This window comes from Equus quagga, unplaced genomic scaffold (genome assembly GCF_021613505.1).
Source record: "Equus quagga isolate Etosha38 unplaced genomic scaffold, UCLA_HA_Equagga_1.0 72560_RagTag, whole genome shotgun sequence".
NCBI lineage: Eukaryota > Metazoa > Chordata > Mammalia > Perissodactyla > Equidae > Equus > Equus quagga.
The window spans coordinates 267,829-273,831 of record NW_025802468.1 but is presented as its reverse complement, the minus strand read 5'-3'; the positions used below and the strand labels follow the sequence as shown (position 1 = coordinate 273,831).

Genomic DNA, 6,003 nt, shown 5'->3' with positions numbered 1-6,003 from the left:
GAAATAATTTTCTGAAGAATACAAAAGACACAAGGCATATATGAAAATTTTAAAAACCACCTGAAATTAAAGTCTCACTCAACAAGATACGTCATATAAAGCTAAAAGCCAAGTCACCGACAGAGAAAAAAATATTTGCAGAGTAAGTAATAGGCAAAAACATTTTATGCAGAATATAAAAATCTATGTCAGTAAGAAAAACAGCAACAAAATAGAACATGCATCAAAAATAGGAACAAGCAATTCACTGAAAAGGACAAATAGCCACTAAACACATGGAGGGGGAAAAGTGGCTCAACTTCATCAGCAATCTGATTAATGCAAAATTAAAATGGCTATTAGAATACATTTAATCCCTAAAAGACCACCAATGTAGATCAACATGTAACAGTGTCAAAAACTCACTGCTGAGTGAAAAAAAACATAAAACGACACATTTAATATGATACCTTTTCTGTAAGGGTAAAAGAATACAAGCACTGTTTTGGTTACACAAACCTGAAGACTACTTCTACAGTTTAATGTTTACCCTTAATACCTCAACTACTAGAGTGCATTAGCAACTTGCTTGTAGTGTGTCTCCTGCAATCCAGTTTTTCAAACTTTTTAAAACATAGCCCTTCATGATCAATATGAGAATCTCACTGGTCAACTTGTGGCAATCTAGGAAAACGGAAGACTTTTTATATTACAAACTTTTAGGAAACAAGCACTATACATGCATGCTAGAACTTATCCATGTACCTTATTCATATACTAATGGAAACACGAAATTTAATTTAAAACTTGGCTTAATTAAAAGTAATAAAAGATTAATTTCATGAGAGGGTTACTTTCACCAGGGTGAAGGAGAAGCTTTGCATAAGACCATCTGAAGCCCACTATGTATTTAGGAACTACTAATTTTCAACTGACTTTCTAAATTATTCCTGTAATTTTCAACCAAGGTAAGTATAGTTTTGTTCACTACAGGAAGTATAATACTCCTGAGAGAAAGGTCATTTGGTGTGACCATTCAGGACAGAAAGTAAAGCAGCTCAAGGACAGACGAATCAATCAAAAAGGAGCAACACCCGATAATTCTTCTGGTAATGGAAAGACTGATCAACTTATTACTTGTTCTCATTATTTCTACATAACTTTGAAACTTGTCCAATGGTTGACAGTAATGCTAAATGAACATGAAGTTGCTCCATTACTCTCCTACTTTCACAATCTATCTTTTCTAACTAAATTTCCACTACTTCCCTACCTATTAAATCTACACCAAACTGTAAATATTTGCCGTCTTCGGAAGAACCTTCAGGCCCATAATGCCCTTTCCCGCACTCCCACCTCCACCTAACAAAGTTACACCCATTTTTCAGTAAGTAACCTTTCCAAAATACCATCTACTTCAGGCACTCTTTCCGAATGCTTTAAATGAAGACTTCTCCTTTCTATGAGACACGAGCAGTAACCTTTTTGTAGCCATCACCTGCATTTTAAAACTTTTTCTATCTTGGCCCAGTGCATGGGTCACCATAGGCTCGGAGTTTTTACAATCTTGAACAGTAAGCAATCTTAAGAATTCTCAAACCAGATAGCAACTCTAAACAGCACCAGCGTAGATGAACCCATAAATATTGCATCAGTTTTCGTGTTTCAATAAGAAAACTCCTTTTCCATCTCTTACTCAATAAGCAGTAAACACAGGTTTTCAAGAAACTTTTTCCAAATAAGAAGGAATAATAGTCTTCAAACTTTCATTCCCCGGCTTTTTGAACCTGCAAAATGGACTTTTTCCGCTACTGGACAAAAAAGTGATGAGAACTTTTTCCCCCATCAAATTTAATTTTTACTAATCAGATACTCCGGGAGGTAACTGCTAGAAAACAACCTCACGGAGATCACCCTAACAGCCACATATGACTGCTTAAGTACCGATAAAATTTCTTAGGGTCTCATCTGCTTTGGCGAGCCGGCTACCTGGGCTTCCATCCGCCACGATCGCCCTCTCCAGGTAAAAGGCGACAGGCCGAGATCGCAGCAGCAACTCAACCGAAACGCAGCCGAAGCAGCAGACAGTTATGCGTCACTGTCTCTAAAGGTGGCGCTGCCGCCGAGCCTGAAGCCCGAGCGCCCATCATGGCGGCGGGAGGAGTTGCTGCCACCAGGAACGATCACGCCCCCTCTGCGCACATAAGATGTCGTGCCGGGCTTCTGGGTCCCATCACCGGGGCCACTGTGGCCGCTGCCCGCTCACCGACACCCCCTCACGAGCTATGGCGGAATTTTCTCTTCAGATACCGCCTTCAAGATGGCGGCTCCCCTTCCCAGCCACCCCTTCCCAACCGTCCCCTCAGGAGGCGTAAATCAACCACCATCTTGTCCCCCGTTCCTCCCCCCTTTCGATATTTACATAGCCAAAGCCCGGCCGGCCGGAATGCGGCCTTTACCTCACGCCTGCAGCCTTCGCCTCCTTGCCAGGCTTCGCCTCGGCGCCGTGCCCCAAGCCAGACGCGGCGCCGACCGGGAAACCTCCAGTCGCCTTCTGGGCCACCATGCGAGGCTCCACCAGCCCCCGCCCGATAACGGAGTCCTCAGTCGCTCTGGGCAGCCGGACTCCTCTGGGGCCTACCTGCGGCCTGCACGAGGCCTGCTGGCCGCCGTGTGCTACATCGCCCGGCCTAGTGCGTGTAAGGGCGCCTCGCGGGCCTCCAGCTAGGCCGCCCCACTCGTGTTAGGACCCGCGGCCGCGGCGGCGCCCCAGACTCACCAGACCCGAACTCGGCCCGTCGGCGACGGTGGTGGGTGCTGCAGGCCGGTCTTTCTCTGGAGCACTGGGCCGGGCTCCGGCTGGTGGGGCGGGAGGAGGGAGGGAGGAGGGGCCGACCTCGAAGCTGACAAAAAGCGGCCCAGCGCTCCGGCACGGACTCGCCGTCAGCACGTCACGTCATTGCCCGGGAGAGAGACCCACGAAAATGCGGAAGGGTAGATAGGCCCCCTCCTCCGCCGGTGGGTCTCCGTGCGCCTAGTGTCGCCTGCGCTCAGGCCACCGCGAACGGGAAGCTCGCCGGCCTCGCAAGAGAGGGGTCTCCGGCGACCAGCCGAAGTCTGTGGTGACAACGTTCTTTCCTCCTCCGCGTTTCCGCCCGTAGCCGCCGCACACGCGCCGCTGCCGCTGCCTCGGCCGTAAAGCCCGCTCGGGATCGCTGTTTTCGACCGGACACGCAATGGACCCGCGCCACTTCGGACCCGGTCTCACCCTGCCTTCTTCCCGGAGACCGAGCTCCTATCCGCGACCGTCCTCGCCGAGAATTCCGATGGAGTTGTTTGCAGGCCTTCAGACCCTTCCGCACTGTAAATGTGTTTTATTCATCCCTGTAGCTAGAAACGAAAAATTCAGCAACTTTCCGCCCTACCCTGCGCTCGCTTAAAAAAACAGAAAGAAAACCTTTGAAATACAATGAAAATAGGCGTGACAGTCTACATGGTTGTGTGGGTAACAGGAGAGTGAAAACTATCTAAGAGCAAATACCAAATCTTTTAATTTGTAAAATTAATCAGACAACCTGATTTCAATATAATCAAAAGAAAAGAAGAGTTACAGTTTGACAGTACTTTTGCACTTTTCAGTAAACAGAATCTTTTCACGTTTACTGTGTCTGATTCAGCATTTGGGAGCCTGTGAAATCTAAGTCTTGTGTGATTGTTTCATAAGTAATAAATTTTTGTATTTACATTTTCTTTAATAAATATAGAATAGCAGAATTGGATATGAATTTGTTTTTTACAGAGTGCCTAAACAAGACCTCAAGTGTAAGAAGCTTTAGAGAAAGGAGAAAATGTACTTGATTAAACAGATGTCAACTCCAAAAACATATGTTTGCGTTTTCATTATTTTAAATTTCTGTCTTTCTGTGTAGAACTTGGGGTCTAAGCCATGTCTACAAGTTACTAGTAAAAAGTTAAACTACTAAAGTTAAAAAATGTGATCTTGCTCTACATTAATCTAGAATCTAACGTACAATACTTCCTTACTAGAGACTTAAAAAAAGATTTCAAAGATGGTGAAACTATTGGCCTACTAGTGAGAAAGTTTTCTGTCATATGTTCTCAAAATTCTCAGAATACAACTTGTCTGTCCTTCATGTATCTTAAATTCAAAAAATGCTTTAGGAAACGTTTCTAAAATGTTTAAATGGAAAAGGTCTAAATGTTTAAATGGAAAAACAAAGGTAGAAGAAATGTGAGAAACTACTGAATGATAATTTTCCTCTCAAGACCTTAGCTTTACTTTTTTTCAGATTAAATTTGGTTTCAAAAATTACAAAGGCAAAATGTCTTTATTGTTTGTAGGAAATTACAGCAGGCTGTAATAGAACATATTTCATGGGAAGTAAATAAATATAACCAATATTTTTCCAGCTATAAAAGAACTAGCTTAACTTCAAATTAACATAATTTCAAAATACTGATAACCAGTGTTTAAATATTTTCCAAAGTCGTTTTCTTAATGTTAGGATATACAAAGAATGGGGTCTCAAATAAACCATTCAAACTGTAAGAACCATGGGCAGAACACAAAAACATAACATCAGTATTCTTGTTAGATCTTACATGATTACCGAAAATAGTAGTAAGACCACCAGTATAAAGCACTAGAGAAAAGGGGAGCCATGATGCATAAAGAAAAAAGATGTTTCCTAACGCGAACAATCAAAAGTGTTTAGATGGTGGTATTTTTAAAATAGCCTTTGACATTACTTTTCATACATAGATCATTAACTTTTGATAGCTGACACGGATGGCCTAATTGTATTTGTTAGGTAAAGCTTTATTGCAATCCAAGAAAGATTGTCCTGTGGATTATGTACAGATGAAGTTAATGATATTACATTAGGTTTTTAAAAAATGGAAAGTCATTTGTATTTCTAGTACATTTATGCATGGCAGTAAAGAAATAGCAGTGCATATATGACAAATCATTTTACCAAAACAACAGTTACTTAAAAAATATTTAGGATGAAGAAATGAAGTATCAATTGCAGAGATGTAAAATTGTTTGACATAATAAAATGCAAAATGTAACTTATGAAAGTAGTAGTTAAAATAAGACCTTTAATACACCTAAGAACATTGAAAGCTCTGGGTGACTAGGTATCTTTACATCTTGCATTTAAAGGAGCAACTACATCCCGTCCAGTGTTGAAATTATTGATCATTGTTTTAGTATAAGGGCAAGGGCCCTGCAGAATTCTAGGTACAGAAAGTAAGAAGAATGTGCCTGCTGCTTGGGAAGTTCATATAGGGCACTGAGAGCAGACTGTTTCAAAAGCATATGCTATGAATAAAAGCTACAGGGTTTCAAAGCAACAAGTAAAGTTTTATTACCATTAACTGTTGTTCTCTAGCAGGATAATGTTTATCAGGTAGTTACAAGCTTGTAAATTTCAAGGTTTTCATATTGTTTTAATAAAGTAACAAAATAGCACTTAGGTTGCTCCCACATTTTGGCTGTTGTGAATAATGCTGCTATCAATGTAGGGGTGCGTAAGTCTTGTAGTGTTAATTTCAAATACTTTGGAAAATACCCAGTATTGGCAAGGCTGGGTCAAGTGGTATTTCTATTTTTAATTTTTTGAGGAGTCTCCATATTGTTTTCCGTTGTGGCTGCACCAGTTTGCATTTCTACCAGCACTGTATTTCCCTTCTCTCCACAATCTGTCCGAGATTTCTTATTTTTTTGTCTTGGTGATTATAGCCATTCTAACGGGTGGTACTAACTGTAGTTTGGATTTGTGTTTCCATGATGATTAGTGATGTTGAACATCTTTTCTTGCGCCCATTGGCCATTTGTATATATTCTTTAGAAAAGTTCTGTTCATATCCTCTGCCCACTTTTTGATCAGGCTGTTTGTTTTTTTGTTGTTCAGTAGTGGGATTTTTTAATATATAATGGAGATTAACCCCTTGTCAAATGTATGATTTGCAAATATTGTCTCCCAGTTGGTTGGTTGT

General features: G+C 41.4%; 1 protein-coding gene across 9 annotated transcripts in view; it reads right to left on the bottom strand.

The window, feature by feature from the left end:
- LOC124234182 (zinc finger X-chromosomal protein-like) overlaps positions 1-4,253 on the bottom strand; it is a 33,464-nt gene extending 29,211 nt beyond the window's left edge. For 2 of the 9 annotated variants that reach the window (XM_046651424.1, XM_046651427.1), the window contains exon 1: positions 2,439-4,252. The gene's annotated coding sequence lies outside the window, so the exon portion shown is untranslated. Of the gene's footprint in view, positions 1-1,968; positions 2,099-2,438 lie in introns of those variants that run through there. The other 7 variants (XM_046651430.1, XM_046651431.1, XM_046651432.1 and 4 more) reach the window with 6 other exon arrangements.
- Between the last annotated feature and the right edge of the window lie 1,750 nt (positions 4,254-6,003).